Source organism: Emys orbicularis, chromosome 11 (assembly GCF_028017835.1).
Source record: "Emys orbicularis isolate rEmyOrb1 chromosome 11, rEmyOrb1.hap1, whole genome shotgun sequence".
Classification (NCBI taxonomy): domain Eukaryota; kingdom Metazoa; phylum Chordata; order Testudines; family Emydidae; genus Emys; species Emys orbicularis.
Window position 1 is genome coordinate 21,174,944 of NC_088693.1, and position 20,761 is coordinate 21,195,704.

Consider the following 20,761-nt stretch of genomic DNA (forward strand, 5'->3'; position numbering starts at 1 on the left):
CAGCAAAATCCCATTCTCACTGAAACTAAACTCAATGCTGCTGTCTGAATGCCTGCCTAAACTCTAATACCACACACTGCCATGCAATATACTGTAATTTCCACCTCACTGTGGCCACAATTGCACATGAACATGCCCCCTTTCTGCACTGCTGCAAGTAAACATGCTGTTGAGACTTGTATCTGCGGTACGCTGCATTTCTGCAATTGAAGAGAGAGTGCAGAGAATCTTCAATTCTTACCCGCACATATAAACAAATAAGTAAATAAATATATAAGAAAATTCCAAAATGAAAACTATATTAAACTGGAGTTAAGGCTTAAGTGTGTACTAGTAACTTATGGGTAAAAATATTACAGGATGTTGTAATACTTCCAAAACCAAGCATTACACACCAAGGTATTTCAAAGTCAAAGTTACTTTTAAAAGAAAACTAAAAATATTAAAGGTGTGAAAACGTGCAGTTACAGCAGCCAAACAATGATAACTCTGCCCTGTAGTGATGAGAGAGAGAAAAAATCAAATGTTTTTACAAAATAAGTTTGCTCTAATCTTGGTCTACAAAGTAATATGCACTAATCATAACTCTACTGTTATAGTATGGCATCATTTCTGTACCTTAACAGATTTGAATTTCTTTAAAGTGTACACTTAACTGAATTTCTTGGACTTTTAATGTTTGGTTTGTTGATAATCACAACACCTCCCTAGTGTGCTTTACTGTGGAAGTTACTGATGCATACACTAAACATTAACTCCATCCTGAAGTTGTCTTTTGTCTAAAAATAAACTGCTGATCAAACACTTCAGTTATTAGCAAACTAAAGTCAAACCTCCATCACCATTATTTCAGTAATGACCAGTTCTACTACTCTCTCCTCAAAATCCAAAAACTGTGTGTATTTTAATCACTAGCATCAACCTATACAATACATGTTCCCATGCCATTGACAAGTAAAGCTTCTATTAACTTCATGATGTTTAAAATTTACATTTGATATTTTTCTCTAAAACAATCTCAAAAGGGTGAAGTACTAAACACAACTGTGAACATTTTGTTTTTATTTTAAGAAACTACATTGATAGTATGTATACTACAAACTAATGGATTCATCAGTACTGGCAATATCTATTATCTGTCTCCCCATGTTCTTCATATCATCCCACTTATATGTTGTTCTTTACATACCAATACAAATTTATTTATGTTTTTAATTTACTTACACACATATAACTACCTTCAGAGAATGTTAAAAAGCCAAATCACTCAAACTAGGAAAAAATAGAATTAAGGTTGCTAATGCTTAAATCACCCCCCTTGTTTGAATGCATTATGATATAGTCTTTAATAACATTATCACAAACTATTTTTTCACAGGAATAGGTAACTATGGAACCAATCCTATAAATTTACACAAAGAGAAGTTTTACTGACTTCAGTGGAACTGTTCACAATGCTTTAATTTAAGCATGTGTTGAAATCATCCAGATTCTCCTAAAAAAACCACGAAAGTGAGATCCACAGAATTGATGTCAGCTGAGCTGACAATTCCAGCTGAAGATCTGCCACATAAATTATATACACATACGTTAGGATATGCCTGTTGAATTCAAGTAGGTTACAAACAACACCCTGAAGGATAAAGGATGTAAAGTGGCCAAAAGGCGAACAGACGTGTTACAAAAAAGATAGCCAGGGATACACATGGGATTAGGTTTGATATTTAAAAGGCAATTATAGTAAGATAGTACTAAGTAGCTATGGCTTTCTTTAATCTTCATTTCATAATAATAAAATAATACATATTATTTTATTATTATGAAATGATTATTATCCAGAGTGACATAGTTATCTTTATTTTTTAACTGGGAAACAAGAAAGATTTTTTCATTTCCATAGTCAAAAACTATACAATAGTTTTTGGTGGTCTTTACTTAACCCAAAATTAAGCTAATATACTTCATTACTTGTAAAGAGAATAAGATAAAATAATATAATGAAGAAGACCAAGACTGAAACTGTATACAATCCCAAGGTGATAATTCTCATGTTATGAACTAAACAGCTTACCTGTAGAACTGACTACGTATGGAGTAGTACAGTATTACTGTACAGAAGTACAGTGCTTCTGATTCTCATCACCCTTACAGAAACCTATACAATGTTGTAACTCCATGGAATTCACTGATATTACTCCTTATTTCTACTGGTATAAGTGAAATCCCCTTTGTTCTACGTGGGGCCCCAGACCTCATTTACAGCACACTATTCAAAGTCTGCCCTGAAGAAAGAGTAGTTAAATTCCTCATGGGCTTTTCTATGGTGTTCATCATAATAGTATCTAAGTGCTTCACAAAGATTAATGAACTTATTTTTATAACAACCCTGTGATGTTAGAAAATATTATCCCCATTTTACAGATGGGGAACTGAGGCACAGAGATTAAGTCAAAAGTATCCACTAATTTTGAGTGGCCAAACTGAGATGCCTAGGAGTTGCTATTTTTCAGAGTGCTTAGCATTGTATAGCACTTTATATGTTGAAAGCACAACTGCCATTGACTGGTTGCAGCAATGAGTGCTCAGCACTCTTGTAAATCAGACCCCAAAGTATCAAGTTAGGAACCCAGAAAATAAGGAACACACATTTACTGAACACCTGTGAAAAATCTGATTTAAGTAATTTGCCTAGCATCACATACAAACACCAGGGAAGAGGCAGAAATAGAATCCAGTTCTCTAGGGTAGCATTTAATTGCCTTAATCATGAGACCATCCTTTCTCTTCCTGCAATCCCCTGCCTCATTCAGTACACACCTTCCAACTTTTTCATCAGATGAAGCAGGGGTCCTGCAGACAACGGCCTCCTTTACTACACAACCCTGATTCATCTCCAGAGCAAGTCCATCCTGTGCACTGAATGAGGCAAGGGTTCTGTGGAAAAAATAATGTGATCATGTAATTAAAGGTGAATGTCTCACAGGAAAACTCACTTTTGTCTCTGCTACTGTCTACTTATGTGATGCTGGACTGGGAGAGAGGCAGGTTGGAAGGGACAGGGCAGGAGGAGTCGTTCTTAGGGGGAATAGGTAGAAGAGCCTATGCCCATTAAAGCGCACAGTGCACCAGAGCCTGCAGCCAAAGATTCCTGAGCGTCATTCTGCTGTCAGCAAATATCTGTGAAACCCAATGGGAAAGTGTTCCATACCCTCTTGTACTGGTCCACATACAGGATGACAACCTACTACTGCTCTCACTTACTCTCTTAGCTCACGCAGCAAAGAGGTCTGTGCGGTGGATCTCAAGGTTCCACCCTGCTGATGAACCATGGTAGGGAGTCAATGTGGTGCCATGTGATGGAATTTCTATTACTTCAGTTTGCTTTTCAAAAAACCTAGGAGATTACACACATACAAACTACAGTTCTCAAGCAACCTTAATCCAGCCTCCTTGTGCATATGCATTATGATCCAGTGACACATCATTATGATCCAGTGACACTGAACTGACAGAGACCCCAGGTGAGCTCCCCATCCATTGTTCAATGCACTGGAGATTATTGTGACCAATGACAAGGGAACAAAACTCTTTTCAGAATGTTGGCTCTGTTTGTCCACCAAATCAAAGATTCTACAATATTCTGTAGTATGCTGATTAGCATGTGAAGATTATCCAGGTTAGGTTTGAGCCAACCAATGTTAAACCAACCAAAGTTGCATTGGCCTCCTTCTGAGATGAGCAAATGGAGTGATAAATTCACTCCCATGAGACTCATTAGATCGAAAAATAATATTAATTTCTGTGTTTAATAAGGATTAATCTCCAAAATAGATCACACTATGTTCAGAAATCTTTCCTCTGGAAGGAAATTCCTTCCTGCTTCTAAGTCCAGTACCAATCCTATAAAGAGGATTCTCTAAGTTGGGCAGAGATTTGATTTCTTGACATTTAGAAGAAGTCCTACATCTATAAGAAGGAAAGTTATAAACTGAATGTGAGTCAACATATCCTCATGTGATGTTGACTTCAGCAGCCAGTTGTCTAAGTATGGGTAAACAACAATACTGTGTTTTCTGAGATGTGCCACTACTACAGAAAGGCACTTTGTAAAGACACTTTGTGCTGTAGAAAGCCCAAATAGTAGGCACTTGTGTTGAAAATGTCTCTATCCACCATGAAAACAGGTACTTCGGAAGATTTGGCCAAGTAGAAATATGTATCCTTTAAATCAAGAGTTGAGAACCAATCCATGCTTGTGATGATGGAGGCTAGAGTTAATATTCAAAACTGAAACTTCCAGATAAATATGTTCAACTTTCTTAAATCTAAAATTGGATGGAACCCCCGTCTTCCCATATTTTTTTCTACTTCAGGATATAGCTTTAATAAAAGCCTTGAGCCCATAAATCTTCAGGAACTTCCTCTACAGCTCCTATTAGAAGCAATTTCTGGACTTATGACAGAAGAACACCTTCATGAGATTGTTCCCTGAAATGGGAAGGGTAGGAAGTAGTGTTTGGAACTGTATTATATCACACTTTTCCATTATTTTTAGGATTCATTTGTCTGATGTTACAAGACTGCTGACAAAATAGGGAAGCCTGTCTCCAAACAACAGATAGGAAGGAATTTTGCACACTGGTCCACAACTCTGGACCCACACATCAAATCTGAAGCCATGTATTCAAAGAAGAAGATGAGAACGCAGATTGTTTGGAATTCAGTCTACTACAAATATTGATACTGAGAATAAGTTGGCTGTTGGTGTTGTAGTTGCTGCCAACGATGAGTCAAGAAATATGAAGATGATAGTGGATAAAATTGCCTATGGTAGCAAAAAGAAGAAGTAGGTCGTCTCATTTTAGAAGAAAAATATAAATCAAGCGATCAAGCAGTAGATCTGGTCCCCTTTAATTTCTCAGAAAAAAATCATCTGTTTTGTTACTAAACAAACCATTGCCCTGAAAACAGAGTTCCTCAACTTTAAACCTAGCCTTCACAGCCAACAAAAAAGATCTTAATCATGTATGTCTTCTAAGGAAGAAGAAGAAGCCCCAAGGTCATGTTTTGGTATGTTCTGACCTTCTGTGAGGATTGAATTGGCAAGTCTCTTCTGACCATCCTTTAAGCCTTGAACAAATGTAGCCATTTCCCCCCACAGATGAAACTGGTATGAGGACAATACAGCTAGTAACTGGCTACTTGGATACCCCATGTCAAAAAAGAGAAAGCGTTCCTCCAATGGGAATCCAGCTTCTTCCCTTATCTATCAGTTGGAGTAGAATGGGTTTGACCATATCTAGATCTGTTACTTACTGCTGCAATCACCAAAGAATGAGGTGGGGCAGTATGAAAATATGATAACACTTCATGTGGGAGCTGATACAGTTTTTCTATTTTCTTAGAGATGAAGGCAGGAAGCAGGAGAAGTGAAAACTGCTTTAGCATGTTGCAAAAGTCCTTCCCAAATAGGTAAAGATAAAGAGTCCTACTTCTTCAACAATCTCCTAAGATGTCAAATACTGGATGTGATGTTTCTTCCAAAGCAACAGAAGGTAAGTTCAAAGTAGCTGCCATTCGATCTACCAACTCACAGAATTGTAATGCATCCTTTGAAAAGATAAAGCAGAAATAATGCCCACATTTTCATCAGGAAGCAACTCTGGCTCCAGTTCTGAATCCATCTGTTGTTGTTCCAAGAGAGGAAACAATTCCTCTTCTTCCTCAGCAAATGTATCAGGTAATATGGGATGGGCTGCAGACAGAACCAGGGGCAATCAGAATTGAAGAGACCATTGCAAACAGCTCCTTCATAGCTTGAACCTCACCATCCAGTCAATTGGCTGTGGACAACTGAAAAATTCTTGAGGTAGGATCCAGTAAGTCTTCCCAATAGCTGGGATCTGGAAACATGTGCATAGGATTGGGAGGAACAAACTCTCCATTAGGCTGCATCGCCATAACTTACATCAACTTAACTGTGCAGTGTAGACATAGCCTTAGTGAGTATCTCAGCCAAACCTGAATGGAATTTCATAGGGGAAAGAAAAGCCACCTCTCTTGCCTCAGGGCTTTCTCTCTGCAAAGGCATACTGCAAACAACAGAGGTGGAAGAGCTTCTAAAACAAATGATAAAGATTGCAGAATCTTTTAAAATGGAAAGTGTAAGGAAATCTAAATACAGACATCACTTAGCTGCTCTCCCTAAAACAACTTATCTAATTAAACCATTTAGCACATAATTGAATGTTATTGTTAAATGTCATGCCTACCCTTCATTTTCATATCATTATAATTTTCTTATTATCTATGACAGGTTTATATTACTTTTCTTCTCTTTTGGGAGGGCTTTTGATACTCATGTAAAATAATTTCTAATTTAAAAATTGTATATCTTAGAAACTATTTGCAGAATCACAGCAGTTAGATATGTAAAAGACATTTAGCTCATCCAATCTATCAACCATTATAATTTCCCATAAAGTAAAATTAATTATGGACAAGATAAAGCATTTGCTATCTTAATTGTACCTGTGGGGCTGTACTTCGAGTGAGTTACCAAGTGATTGGGCCCTCACCCATCACATCTGTGTTTTTAAGAATTATGGTAAGGATAGGTATGCAACAATGTAAACGCTCATAACAATAAACTGTAAGTATGATATGTTTGGTTCACTTCTGAAAAATATCTAACGCAAAGTGCTGTGAGTGTCAATAAGTTATTAAATTCTTATCTGTGAATGAAAGAAACACCATCACTTTTCATCTATTAGGTATTATGTTTATCTGTTGAAGATTAATTTCAGTTAATTAAAGCTGAATCATTAACCTTTACAATTTTGGCAGGTGTCAGAAAGGATAACAAAGAAATAATGACAGTTGTTCAAGAACATGCTCAGAGCTGAATTTATTGCAAGCAGCACAGTATAAAAATAGCTAGTATTTTGTAAATGTGTTTAAAAAAAAGCAAGTGAAATAATTTGAACAGCAGTTTCCAGTATAACCTAGACATACCCGAGTCATGTTATGAAGCTCTATAATTAAGGCTAGGTTAAGTTTTGCAGTTAAAGCAGGGATTCAACCTGTTTGTTATCTATGAAAAATACATTGTATTTTTCAGAAAATTATGCTCTTGATTCTGAGTATGGAATGCATTTTTGATAATTTACAAGTAACTCTATTAAGTTTAGGAGTTTACTTTAAATACATAACATTAAAATGAGTCCTTTAAAAAAAAATCACAAGACATTTATTTGATCTCAGTAACTGAATAATACATCTCTTCAAACTTCTTATATCGTTAAAACTCACTGAAATTGTCTGCAGAGGCTCTATTTGACGTTTTATTATTTTTATTTTCCCTGTTGTTCTTTCATAACTGAAAGTTGCTCCTTCAGAATAGACTAAAGAATAATGCTCTACTACAGAGAATTCCACAAAGCACTTTCAAACTGACTGCCACCTCTTATTTTTCTCAACAGGACTGAAGTTGCAAGTTACCCTTAGCAAAGATGGCACTGTCTCCATTCCTCTCACTGATCTCTGCTTCCTAACAGCATAGAGGGTTATCATCTTACTTGAGGGTGGCCTGGCTTCACTCTCATTTGGAACAATGTAAAAGAGTGGCTCTTTTGAAGGAGGCTACTTAATGGAAGCAGGCCCATTGCTTAAGACTGCTGAGAACAATGGGACATTGTGACTATTTTGAATAAGTTTCATGAGTTTCTCAAAGATGAAGGTTTTATGTAGCAGCCTCCCCTGAGAGAAAGACCTTCAGTCATGAAAAATAATGGCAAAAATGACCACTAATCCTAAATATTTCTTTTAAAAACTATTTGTTGCACTGTATCTATCAACAGAGGGGACACGAGGAAAAGAGAAACTGGAATGTGTGCATGCAGGGGAATGTTGAGGGGGTTTAAGAGGCAAGAGAAATCTGGAGGACAGGAAGGAAGGAAGGGGAAACTGGTTTGTATACTCAGGCTGCACGTCATTCTGCTCTGGTGAAATGAAGCCATAACCCAGCTGAACTGGCCAGTATGCTCGGCTGCTTTATGCTGTTCCAAAGTGGCATAAAATAGCTAGAGCACTTCATGCCATGCTCCTTCCTGCATTATGCGCATACCTACATGAGAGTTATTGTTGCTTCTAAAAATATGTCAGTTCTCACTCGATTTCTGCATTCCATCTGATGGAATGAGTTTGTATAAATTAAGGACAGAGGAGTCCATAGAGGCTTGGTTCCAGAGCAGTGTAAGCAGTTATAGGAGACAACTATAACAGCACAGCAGCCAACCCACTGCACCTTCATTTAATGGCAGACACTTCATAGGAGAATTCAAAGAAAACTCTGCAAAGTTCACTTCACAGAGTTCCTTGGGTTCCTTTTGTTCCCTCTCCTTCAGGTTTTACTGTGAAAACACACAATACATCCCTTTGGTAAACGGTTCAATACCAAAAATACTACTGTAGAGAAGTTACCAAGTGATTTGCAAATTAAAATAAATAATCTTTGCAGCCCATGTATTAGTAAACTCTCTCTCTTCCATTTAGGCCTTGAACATTCCTAGATTTCAACCTTTAACCTTTGGTGGATTTAATGTAATTTTAGGGAGTTAGACCCCCAATCCTGCATTGGGATACATGTAAGTCGAGATCACAATTCAGGATCACTTTTCATTTTCTGGACACACTTTTTTTTTTCCCTTTCAAAGTAAGATAGGTGGGCTAGTCAATACTAACTCAATAAAACACAACAATATGCTGTGTTTTGCTTGTCTCATTCAATGTGCTGATGTGTGTAGAGGAAGGCAAAGTTTTGTATCACAAATATTCATTTGTAACTACACTGACAGAGGCGATATCGGGTTGGGGAAATGCGGGGTCATGCCCCTTCTCCATATTTCTGCCTTCCATTTAGCAAAGCTAAACGTTCCAAGGGGACCCATCCAGAGGGGCTGCTGCAGACTCTGCCTCACAGGGCAGTGGGGGTGGGCAAGGCCTCAGGCCACCTCTCACAGGTCCCCCAAGCAGCAAGGAGGCAGCAGCTCCCCTTGGCTGCGGCACTCACTGCTACATGGGGCTGCTTCTTCTTCCCTGCTGCTCGAGTCCCAACAGTTCCCACTGCCTGCTTTGCAGACCGTCCTGAGGTGAACACCCCATGCCTTCCCAGGGCAGAGGCTGCTCACCTACTCCTATAGCAGGGGCTGTGCCCAGGAAACTGCTCCCCTCGCAATGCAGCGGGACTTGTCCTGCCTTTCATTTATCAACAGTTTCTATCAGAGGTTTCCAAACTGTGTTCAGACATGTTCAGAGGGGACGAGTGACGATGCCAGGCAGCACAGGCCAGCCCCGCCTGGTGGGGGTTGCCAACTTTCAAGTCGCACAAAACCGTACACCGTAGCCCTGACCCTTCCCCGAGGCCCCACCCCCCACTCACTACATTCCCCCTCCCTCAGTAGCTCGCTCTCCTCCACCTTCATTCACTTTCACTAGGCTGGGGCAGGGGTTTGGAGTGTGGGAGGGGGTGAGGGCTCTAACGGGGGGTGCAGGCTCCAGGGGGGTGCAGGGGGGGCCATAAATGAGAGATGTTGAGGCAGGGGATTAGGGTGTGGGAGGGGATGAGGGCTCTGGGCTGGAGGTGCTGGCTCTGGGGTGGGGTCGAAGATTAGCCCTTTTAAAAATGCATATGATATTTTTGCAAAGAAATCCACATGTACAAAGGATGAAGGGTTTGGGGTGCAGGGGGGAGCTCAGGGCTGGGGCCTGGGGTTGGGGCTCGAGATTGGGAGTGGGCTTAGTTCGGGTGGCTCCCAGTCAGCGGCGCAGTGTGGGGGTTAAGGCAGGACGCTCCACATGCCACTTATGCCCACAGGCACCGCCCTCCCAGCTACCATTTGCCCGCCTGCCTAGGAGCTGGACTTGCTGGCCGCTTCTAGGGTGCAACACGGTGCCAGCCAGGACAGGTAGGGACTAGCCTGCCTTAACGCATCAGCATTGCCAACCAGACTTTTAACTGCTCGGTCAGCGGTGCTGACTGGAGCCATCAGAGTCCCTTTTCAATCGGGTGTGCTGGTCGAAAACCGGACACCTGGTCACTCTAAGCGTCACCCACCACCCCCTGAGTCACATCTGCAGGCCACCCTGCCTGTCTGGGTTGGGGGGTGGCACAACCAAAAATTTTGGTTGTGCCACCCCCCAACCAAAATTGGGGGGTGGCACAACCTGAGTGGTGATGTCAGGCCTGAGCCGCCTGATATCACCACTCACCCCCATCCCGAATGTTCCTCTTCGCCCCCTTAGAGGGGCGTTTCCCAGAGTTTTAAAACATCTGTTCTAAATCCAGAGGTGACGTGTGGGATGGTCATGTGCCCCCCCAGAACCTTTAAATTGTGCCCCCCTCACAATCAACAGTTTCATGTCACCTCTGTACACTGTGTTTAAAAAGAGGACCCTCTAAAATTAATGCCAAATTGAATATCCAAGACGGGAACATCAAAGATGAGGAATGCTTGGAAAATAAGAAAAAAGGACGAGAACACAGACAGAATACAAAGCAGGGGAATGAAAGAACACACAAAAAAAGCTTAGGAGAGAAACACAATATGAAATGGAGGGAAAACAGCAGAAATAAAATGAACTGTAAAAAGGCAGATGGTTATCAGGGGTCACTGATATTTACTTTTTAAAAAAATTACGTTAAAACATGCTAATTTTGCACGCAGCTAATATATGTAAACACAAGTTCTTATTACTATTACTTTTATCCAACCCTCAACTTCTTTCTGTTTGTTTCACTAGCTTTTTTTTCTCCCCTTAACTATAAGCTCTTTGAAACTTTTACTTGCTCTTGTTTATACAATTCTAGCACAATAGGACTCTGATTGAGGCCCCTGGCTACTACTCCAGTGCAATTAATAAACATTAATAAGGAAATGTATACAAAGTGTGAACTGTGGCTTCCCACCCATACATATAAATCAAATAACTAGGTAAGCAAATGAAGCACAAATAAGCAATTAAAAAAAAAGAAATTACCTTTAAAAAAAGATTTCAAAATTCTGAGGGCCTGAGCAACGTACGATTGCTCAGTGGGAACAGTTCAACAGTGGGAACAGTGGCAAAATCTATCCCAAAGGGATCATTTTAGAACATGAATTAAAAATATTTTTTCCAACTGACAAAGCGATAATATCATTTGTTATTTGCAATTTTTATCTTGTGAGAGGGGAAAATATCCAATGTTATTTCTGTACTGATTATTTTGGTTTTTACATTTAAGTGATGCAGCATATTGTGACAAGTACTATTTTATCATTTTTATTGCAATAAACAAAGAATTAATAACTTTTTCCAAAATATATTTTAACAATTAATTTAAAACATCTTGAAATATCCTTTACAGTAATAGGCATATTGTGTTCTTTTGCTCCGAGCTCTTATCTTTTTCTGCAGATTATTTTATCTTAACTGTCAGTGGAGAACAATAGTGTTGTCATGTCCATCCAGAGATGAAGACTTTTAAGAAATAGCTAAGATTAGCCCTTTTAAAAATGCATATGATATTTTTGCAAAGAAATCCACATGTACAAAAAAAAGTCTAAAATATACATGGCCTGAGAGCCAGGAGCTGTTGTGTTCTAATCCCAGATCTGACACTGATAGGCAGTCTGAAAAATGTGGATAATAATGACCTTCCTTCCTAGGTATAGCTCCTCTTTACCCAGTTTTACTAAACATTTTCTTCTGTTTTAAAAGATATTATTGGTAGAATCTTTCAAAACAGAAGAAACTTCTCTACAATCACAGTAAACTATCTATTTGAGCAATTATACAAAGGTCTATCTCACATCCATTGTGAAGGAACATAAAACTGAACAAATTTTTTATCTAGGAATTCCGACTGATTCTTATTACACTAATCTCAATCATTTTACTGGTGCCTTGCACTTCCCCACCTGTTTGTTGAAACCACTTGACCATTGTCATATGCTTAAGACCAAATACAGCAAATAAATCACTTCAGGAAACCCCCCACGCTTGCACAGAGCCATACTGAAATCAATAAGGGTTCACCCATGAGGTGTCAATGAGAAAGTCCCTATCCCAAAGAGTGTACAAACTTCAGTAAATCAAGTCCTCAGTCCCTGATTGGGGCCTTTAGGGACTAAAGCAATACTAATAAATAAACAAATTATTCAAATGCACCAGTCAGCAGCATATTGCTGTGTCAATAAAGGCCCCCAAACAACGATTAGTGTCCCATTGTACTCGTCACTGTACAACAACAAAAAGACCTTCCTGTGCCCTAGAGAACCCATAATCTAATATTTTACACTGTACAAAATATGTGAATAAATTGATGAATGAAGGGTGAGGATATGATTGAGGCAGCAGTAGAGCTCAGAATATTTCTTACTCATTTAATTTCCTTGCTTCTTTCACTCTGTTCCACCCTTCTGTGATACATGGGATGTGCCTCCTCTCTGCAGATACAGGAGGTGGTTCAGTGCTGTTGCTAGGCCCTTGGCCAGGCCTCCTTGTGTACCCTGCCAGAAGACTCTTTCAATGCTATATAAAAATAATTCTCAACAGGACATTATTAAAACAGCAACTAACTAAATAATTACGCAACTGCATGTAAAACTGCTCCTACCACCTCAATTATTGACTGAGAAATAAAAACAAAATAAATTTCCCTTGCTTAATAACATCATCCTGGGGTAGTAGACTTGTCGGAGACGCTGCTAGCAGAAGGGAAATGACCTAATAAATATTGCACTCTGCAGCCCTGCATCTCCCACAGTTCTGAGGCACATCGGAAGTAGTGAGCAATGTAATCAGATAGGGAGGGAAGAAGAAAAAAATAAAACACAAAATGTATCCTATCAGAAATTTATTTTGGGACTACTTCATTCAGTACCTTCTTACCTAAGGAAGCCTCTGCAGTGGAATGGAAACCTACTCTGTAGAGTTTGATAAATGTACTATATGAGGATCACGATGCTGCTCTGCACATTTTCTCAAATGAGGCTCAAACATTCCCAACCCACAATGCCACTAGGGACCTTGTAGAGGAAGCCCAGATTCCCTCTGGGAACATTTTCTTGATATTTTGTGTTCCATCTGTGGCAAGATTTTAACATTTTTTTGCAGCAACTTTGAGGCTCTATGACCCTGGCATTTTGGATGGAATGAGACTAACAGAATACAATAGGCACGTGTACACTACATGCTGGAGATTTTGCTCTAGAGAGCTACAAACATCTGTTTATGCCGCAACCTTTCCAATGACTGCTGACTACCGAGACATGGACCAGAACAAAAAAACAAAACAAAACAAACACACACACCTTGGGCAGAAATATTTCTGGAGTTCTAAGGATAACATTTTCCTCAAGAGAAGTGCAGCATAGATTCTCATATAGACAGAAGAGCTAATTCTGAATCCCTGCATTTCGAAGGGAATGCAACTAGAAAAGCAGTCTGCAAGCTTGTCTAATTTAGCCATTATGATTAACCTTGACATCTAAAGATACTCAGTTGAGGAATACAATGTATGGGCACAAAGAATACTGCTAGGGCTGGTCCCTCTCTTTCTGTGGTGCTTGGTTGTAAGACTCCATCCAAATCATCCTGGATAAACTTTAGTGTAACTGGGATCGCCAGATGTGCGCCACATAAATATAATTTTCTGGTTGAGTTCTGTCGGGGTATCAAAAGTGAATCAACGAGGCTAACAGAAAATCCTTCATGATTTCCATTTCTCTTTGAATACTCAGGCTAATAACTGCATGCGGTCCAGGTCCAGATGAATAAAGGCTTCCTCTTTCAGGAGATTTAGTCTATTCTGCAAGTGCAGTGGAAGCTCCTTAGCTGTTTCTATCAGGTCCAAAAAATCTCTCTGCTGGGTGAGTGAAGGACTAGAAGGATGATCCTCAGTGCTCTTTTCTTCTTCTATTTCAGCAAATATTTTACACATGCACAAGATTCTCTCTGCCTGGGACATTATTTCCATTACTTGTAAGAGATGTTTCAACCTCTGGTTACTTCCTGAGTTTGTGGAAAGGATATGAATTCATGCTTCAGATCATAACACAACCTCTAGCCAATAAGGTTTAGGAGGAAAATTTCTCTGTGGGAAGATTATTGCCTAATTGCTTACTACAGGGTTTCAGGAAACTCCTTCCAGAGTGGCTAGTACTAGCCACTGTCAGAGACAGCTAACTGGCCACTGGTGTTAATTTTCATGTTCATGTTCAGACTCATCCAATAGTATTTCTTAATGAACCAAAAGGATATGTTGTCTGAGATTGTGGGAAATCCTATGACACAAACTGTGAACTTGAGAAAGTTGATGCTTTCCTTTTTCTGGGTGAGGGCCCATGATCCCTAAGTTATCTCTTCTTCTAGGCATGCAACGCAACTAAAGATGCTTGCTTCCATACAGGGCCGGCTCTAGGCACCAGCAAAACAAGCTGGTGCTTGGGGCGGCACATTTTTAGGGGCGGCATGGTCGGCGCCAGAATGCCACCCCTAAAAATGTGCCCCGGCCGCCCTAGCTCACCTCTGCTGCTGCTGCCGCTCGCGCGCCACGGCGCGCGAAACAGCTGATTCGCGGCCGCTACTCGCCCTCCCTCCCAGGGTAATTAAAAAACGGGGGGGGGGGCAAAATTGTGCTTTGGGCGGCAAAAATCCTAGAGCCGGCCCTGCTTCCATAGTGAGTATGCAAGGGTGAAGAATGAACACTGGATTGGCATTCAGCACTTTCCTTACACTTATCTGCCCCACAAATGAATATTCAGACTGGATTTGGGAATTGCATCTGATTCAGCATTGCAATCTGGTGATAGGAATGAGATATAAAACAAAAGCAAAAATTAAAATACTATTATCTGTTACCCTAATAAATACAAAGCATATTTAGATTTTTTCTTAAGCAATTAAGATATTCCTTACTAATATAAATTCCAAGTTAGATCCATAACCCAATGTTACATTATGCTATAAAATAAAAATATCCCAACCACTTATTATATTTTAATCTATATAAGTAAAATAATAACTGTGTGGACTTGTATTATACTGTGACTACACTCTTTTAAAATAGTGTAATAAAAATAAATTACGACTTTGAATTTGATCAAAACATTAAACACATGAATAGGCTCATTAATTTTCAGTATTAGCAAGTAAGATATAAGTAATAGAAAGCTATGTTTCACTTTTCAAAACTAAAACTATATCTAAGCATGTTCACTGAACCTCGTTAGGAAGAAATTGTGCTCTGCTTAGCTTCAACAGCATCATTCCTATTTCCCAGAGATTTCCTTAATCAGTGAATATAGCAGACACAGCTCTTCACATTTTCATATGACTCTGTCATTGTCATCTACTAAGGTTTCCATACAGAAAGTCCCACTCCCATTACAGAACCCTGCCATTCAGACTGCTATAAGCACCTAGTCTTTACTAGGATCCCAGACCACAGAAGGAGAACATGTCATGAAGATTAAAATCCTAGAGATGAAGCAGGACCACAATTTTGGGGAGGTGACCCTACAGTGAATCTAATGAAGAGCTCCCTGCTTCCCACAAGGCGGATAGCTCACTTGGAAGTGGGCTTAGACATTTTAATAGGTGAGATTCCACATGAGGCATCTCCAGAGGTTTCTGGTAAAGTTACAGAACCATCCCAAACTGAATTCAGGATTAGGGTCCTAGTGTTAAACCAGGCGTTGAGGTTGCTGAAACAAAGAATGAGTCTGAGGAGCATATTCATGGTATCTATTCATCCTCCAGGTCCTGAGGTACTCATGGCGGATGTCAGTCTTCAGGGATGGGGATCACACTTAGGGGAAAAAACAGCATCTGAGATTGTGGGACCATGTCATGCAACCACAAAAAAAGGGAAAACAAGAAAAGAAACAAAGGATCAGCTTTCTATAGCTCAAAGCAGACAAGTCTGCCTTTGAAATGTCCAAAGTTACATCATGAATGACCACATATTAGTCCAGTCTAATGCCTCCATCACTGAGAAATTTATCTCAATAACGAGGGGTGAGAAACTCAAGTTCCAGTACTCTATTCACAGGTGATGGAGATAATTTCCTGGGCAGATGTAAACTTAGCTTCCATCAGAGTGGTTCATATAAAGGGAATACTAAACCAGATGGTGGCCTAGTTCAGCAGGCAATCCATAGAGAAATCAGAATGGAACCTGAACCAGAAGATATTCAGCCTAATAACAAACAGATTCAGCCACCTGAAAGTGGACCCGTTGGCACAGAGACACACATTTTCCTCAAGAGAAGGAGGACCCATTGGCACAGAGAAGCTAGACCAGTATTTCACAAGAGATGCAGATCCCAATCTCTAGACACAGATGCCTTTGCCCACAGATGGCCCAAAACTCTGCTCTATGCATTCCCAGCCCTTGTTTTGTTAAATAAGGTGTTTTTTTTAAAAAGGTAAGAACTAGCAGATGTGTCACTATTAGCACTCACGTGGCTGAGATGGTTCTTGGACCTAACTTACTGGGCAGGGAGACTGGACATACCATGAGCCCATTCTCCATGCAGATCTGGACCGTCTACTAATGACCACATGGATATGGAAAAGGAACTCCTAAACACTATATGCAGGGACATGCACAAGGGGGGAGGGCAAACAGGGCCCCCCCAATAATAGTCAGGGGCAGAGAACTCTTCCAGCCCCAGGGCCGCAGAAGGGAGAGCAAGCTCCTCCAGCCCCTGTGGGAGCTGACAGCTGCTCCGGCTCTGTGGTGGGGGTGGGTGGGAGGGAAGAGCACACTCCTCTGACCCCAGGCCTTGGCAGGGGGCACAGAACATACCCCCCTACAGGGGGTCAAATTTAAATTCCTGTGCACACCCCTGACTATATGATTTTCTCTAACAGTAGTAAATATTCTTCTGGCTTCTAGACAGATTTCAGCTCTAAAGAGGTATTCCTCTATTTGGTCACAATTCAGCACATAGTTTAAGAATCCCAGTGTCCCAAGCATTCCAATTATCCTAATCTTGCTCTACAAAGGTTTGGACACAGAATTTTGGCCCAGCACTTTAGCATATCAGGTTTCTGCCCTCAGCAACGTCCTATATGGAAAATCCTGTGGCTCCTTAGTTTCAAGATTTCTCAGGGCTGTTAGGCTAACACTTTTTCCCCAAAGTGAGATTGGCTCTTAGTGCTTCAAGTGCTTACAGCTCCCCTTTGAACCTTTGACATCTGTCACTCCCTTTAACTTGTCCATCAAAACTTGTTGCCCTCACCTTAGCTAGGGGAGTTTCAGAGATTGCAGCATTATCCATGCAACTCCATACTGCATTTTCTATAAGGATAAAGAAGTTTTCATAGAGTCCTTTGTACCGAAAGTGAACACATTTCATGTTTCAAAGCAAATAATCTTTCCTTAGTTCTATCTAAATCCCTGAATCCTACAGTGAAAAGATGACATAATCTGGTTATTTGTAAAGATCTAGCTAAAGTGTACTGAATCAAACAAGATCAGGATCAATGTTTGTCTCTATTCACCCAAGGTCTAGGCCTCAAAGCATCTAAACAATCTCTGGCAAAATGAATCAAATTATGCATTGTGGAGACATTCAAGGGGTCAGGCAGGCCTGTTCTTCAGGGAAATAAAAGCTCACTCTACAAGATCCCTAGGAGGTCGAGGCAGTGCTGCCTCATATAGCCAGGGTAGGGGCTATGGGTAGCACAAGCACAGCCTCCTACGAGTACTGCTAGGCAAAACTCTCCAACTCTGGTGCACTGGGCATGCACATACCTATGTGGAATACATGGCTGCATCTATTTGAAGAAATACAAAATAAGGTTGTGCAAGAACCATTAGCAAAATTAAAGTTCTGATGCAACTATTGTCACCAAGAAACTATAGTGGTTTGAGGTTTACTTTGCTGTTCTCATTTCAGGCAAAACTTCGTCGGACTTCCTTAATTTATATTAAATTCAGAAGAGCAAATTTTGACTGAATTAAGCCTGCAGATTGTCCCTATTTAAACATTTAGAAAAAAAATGTATTTCTATAGAGATTTAACAGTAAAATAAAAAACTGTTCTGTAGCACTTTCATTAATGCTAAAAATACTACAATAAATACTGTCATATGAACCTTATAAAAACAACAAGGAGTCTGGTGGCACCTTAAAGACTAACAGATTTATTTGGGCATACGCTTTTTTTTTAATGTTGGGCAGTGCTGGAAATGAGGAGGAGCGTATTGGTGATGATACCAAACCTCTCTACCTCACTTCTTCTGCCAGCTGTAAACTGAAAAAAGCTGGAGCATACCATAACTTCTGAGGGGTACAAAAACACTTACCTTCCAGTTCAAGCACTTCTGGTGGGGCTAGGCTCACCTTTAATATCCCAGAAATAAAGAATGTATCTAATATACAAGATACAGAACTAAAAAAAAAATAAACTATGGACACAGGTCACCCACTCTTATTCATGCTAGTAGTTCCTGATTCAACTAATACCACTGAAACTAATGCCAGTGCTCATGGAGCACGGTATATTCCAATGTGAGTAAAAGAGTAATAAAATTGAGCCCTATGTTAATACAACATTAGGGTGACACACTTAAACACAAAAGATGTTAGAAAATGCAAAAATAAAGGTTTTCACAGTAACATTATGTACATGGGAGCCCCAATCCTGGTCTGTGTCCTAGCTGTGCTGAGCACAACTTGGGGTGGGAAATGCAAGTTCCTGAGGTAAAGTAGAGTACATCTCTAAATGATGTGCTCAGTGCTGGTTATCCACTGTCTACCCACAACCAGGGATTACTGGATGCAGCGATGCCACAGACACAAGTGTGCTAGGTTCTGTGAGCCGTCTCCATCTCTCTCCACCCGCAGACTTTCTGGATACTTTGCACCTCCAGAGAAGCATAAGAAAAACCGAAAGGTGGCCAAGTTCTGGTATAGGATGTATATTTACATTTAAATAGTCTAATTAATAAACAAAAATATATATGCATTGTAGCTGAGTTAATGTTACCGGATAAATTTAGAGCTTTTGCATTTCCTGAACATTTAGTTTTGAAATATGTAAAGTTAAGTGTTACAATAACAAAAGCAGATTTTTATGGGGGGCGGAGGGTTTTTGTTTTTTGGGGGGATTTTTTGCATTCAATTTTTTTTGGAAAGATGCAGCTGTCTATTTATGCTAGTCTGCAAGTGGTCCAAACTAGCACATGGTTCATTGAAACAAATTGGGTGGCAGGGAGAAGAGAGTTCCCACTCTTATTGTTATTGTTTAGCTGCTGCGTTTGTCTTCAAAGCTGGATTCACAAGGCAGCATGTCTGAAAAAGCAACACATGAAGGCAACATAAAAAGACAGAAATATAATTTGCATTTTTGGAAGACTGCTGTGTGCTTTAATGACACATTTACATTTCTCATTTGCACTGTGATGTAACAAACAACAAGGTAGGGATACATCATGCTCTGTTAAAATCTTAGCAGATACCTAGATCCATGTGATATTTCAATACTTATAATATTTTTAAATTTAAAATGTTCTGCAAACCTAGCAGTCTATTACGCAGTAAGGACTATTTCCAGACAGTTTTGAGGTATGCTTTCCCTCCACCCCAACCCCCACCCCACTCATTTCTAAAGTCTTTCTGGGTCAGAAATACCATAAAAGGTTAAAAGAGATTTTGTTTTATTTTTTTTCCAATCTCCAATAAATCTAAAATAGCTGAATCGACTTTTCCTCAATATTTCTAAAAAAACCAAAACAACCTCATTCAGCTGCCAAAGGAGTCAAGTTACAGTCAAATTTCTATATAACCAACTATAACTTATAATAGACATATCAGAATGAGAAGTGATACATAGCACTGTATCTGAGGAAATCAGCCATTGTGCTTTAGCAGAGGAACGTTTTACTTGTTTCATAGTATTTACATATGAAAATAATTCCTTTTAAACATAGAATCTGAAACATGAACACCTACATTTAGAAAAATCCATGCATACATGATTTGGATAATGACACAGAGAGTACACTTATAAAGTCTGTGGATGGTACCAAGTTGGGAGGGGTTTCAAGCACTTTGGAGGACAGGATTAGAGTTAGGGTTAGGGAGAGAATAATCAACTGCACAAATACAAAATGAGAAAGGACTACTTAAGAAGGAGTACTGCAGTAAAGGATCTGGGGCTATAGTGGATCACAAACTAAATATGAGTCAACAATGTAATACTGTTGCAAAAAAAGCAAACATCATTCTGGGATGTATTAGCAGAGTGTTGTAAGCAAGACATATGAAAATTCTTCCACTCTGTTCAGCACTGATGAGTCCAGAGGAGAGCAGTCAGAATGACTAAAGGTCTAGACAACATGATCTATGAGGAAAGATTGGAAAAATTGGGTTTGTTTGGTTTGGAGAAGAGAAAACTAAGTGGGGGCATGATAACAGTCTTCAAGTATGTAAAAGGTTGTTATAAAGAGGAGAGTGATCAATTGTTCTCCTTACCCACTGAGGACATGACGAGAAGTAATGGGCTTAAATTGCAGCAAGGAGATTTAGGTTAGACATTAGGAAAATCTTCCGAACTGGAAGGATAGTTAAGCATGGGAACAAATTACCTAGGGAAACTGTGGAATCTCTGTCATTGGAGGTTTTTAAGAACATATTAGAAAAACACCTGTCACGTATGGTCTAGATAATACTTAGTCCTGCCTCACTGCAGAGGACTGGACTAGATTA

General features: G+C 39.8%; 1 protein-coding gene across 1 annotated transcript in view; it reads right to left on the bottom strand.

Moving 5' to 3' along the window:
* The window catches only part of LRP1B (LDL receptor related protein 1B), a 1,070,902-nt gene that overhangs the window by 313,015 nt on the left and 737,126 nt on the right, over positions 1-20,761 (bottom strand). The window lies entirely within an intron of this gene.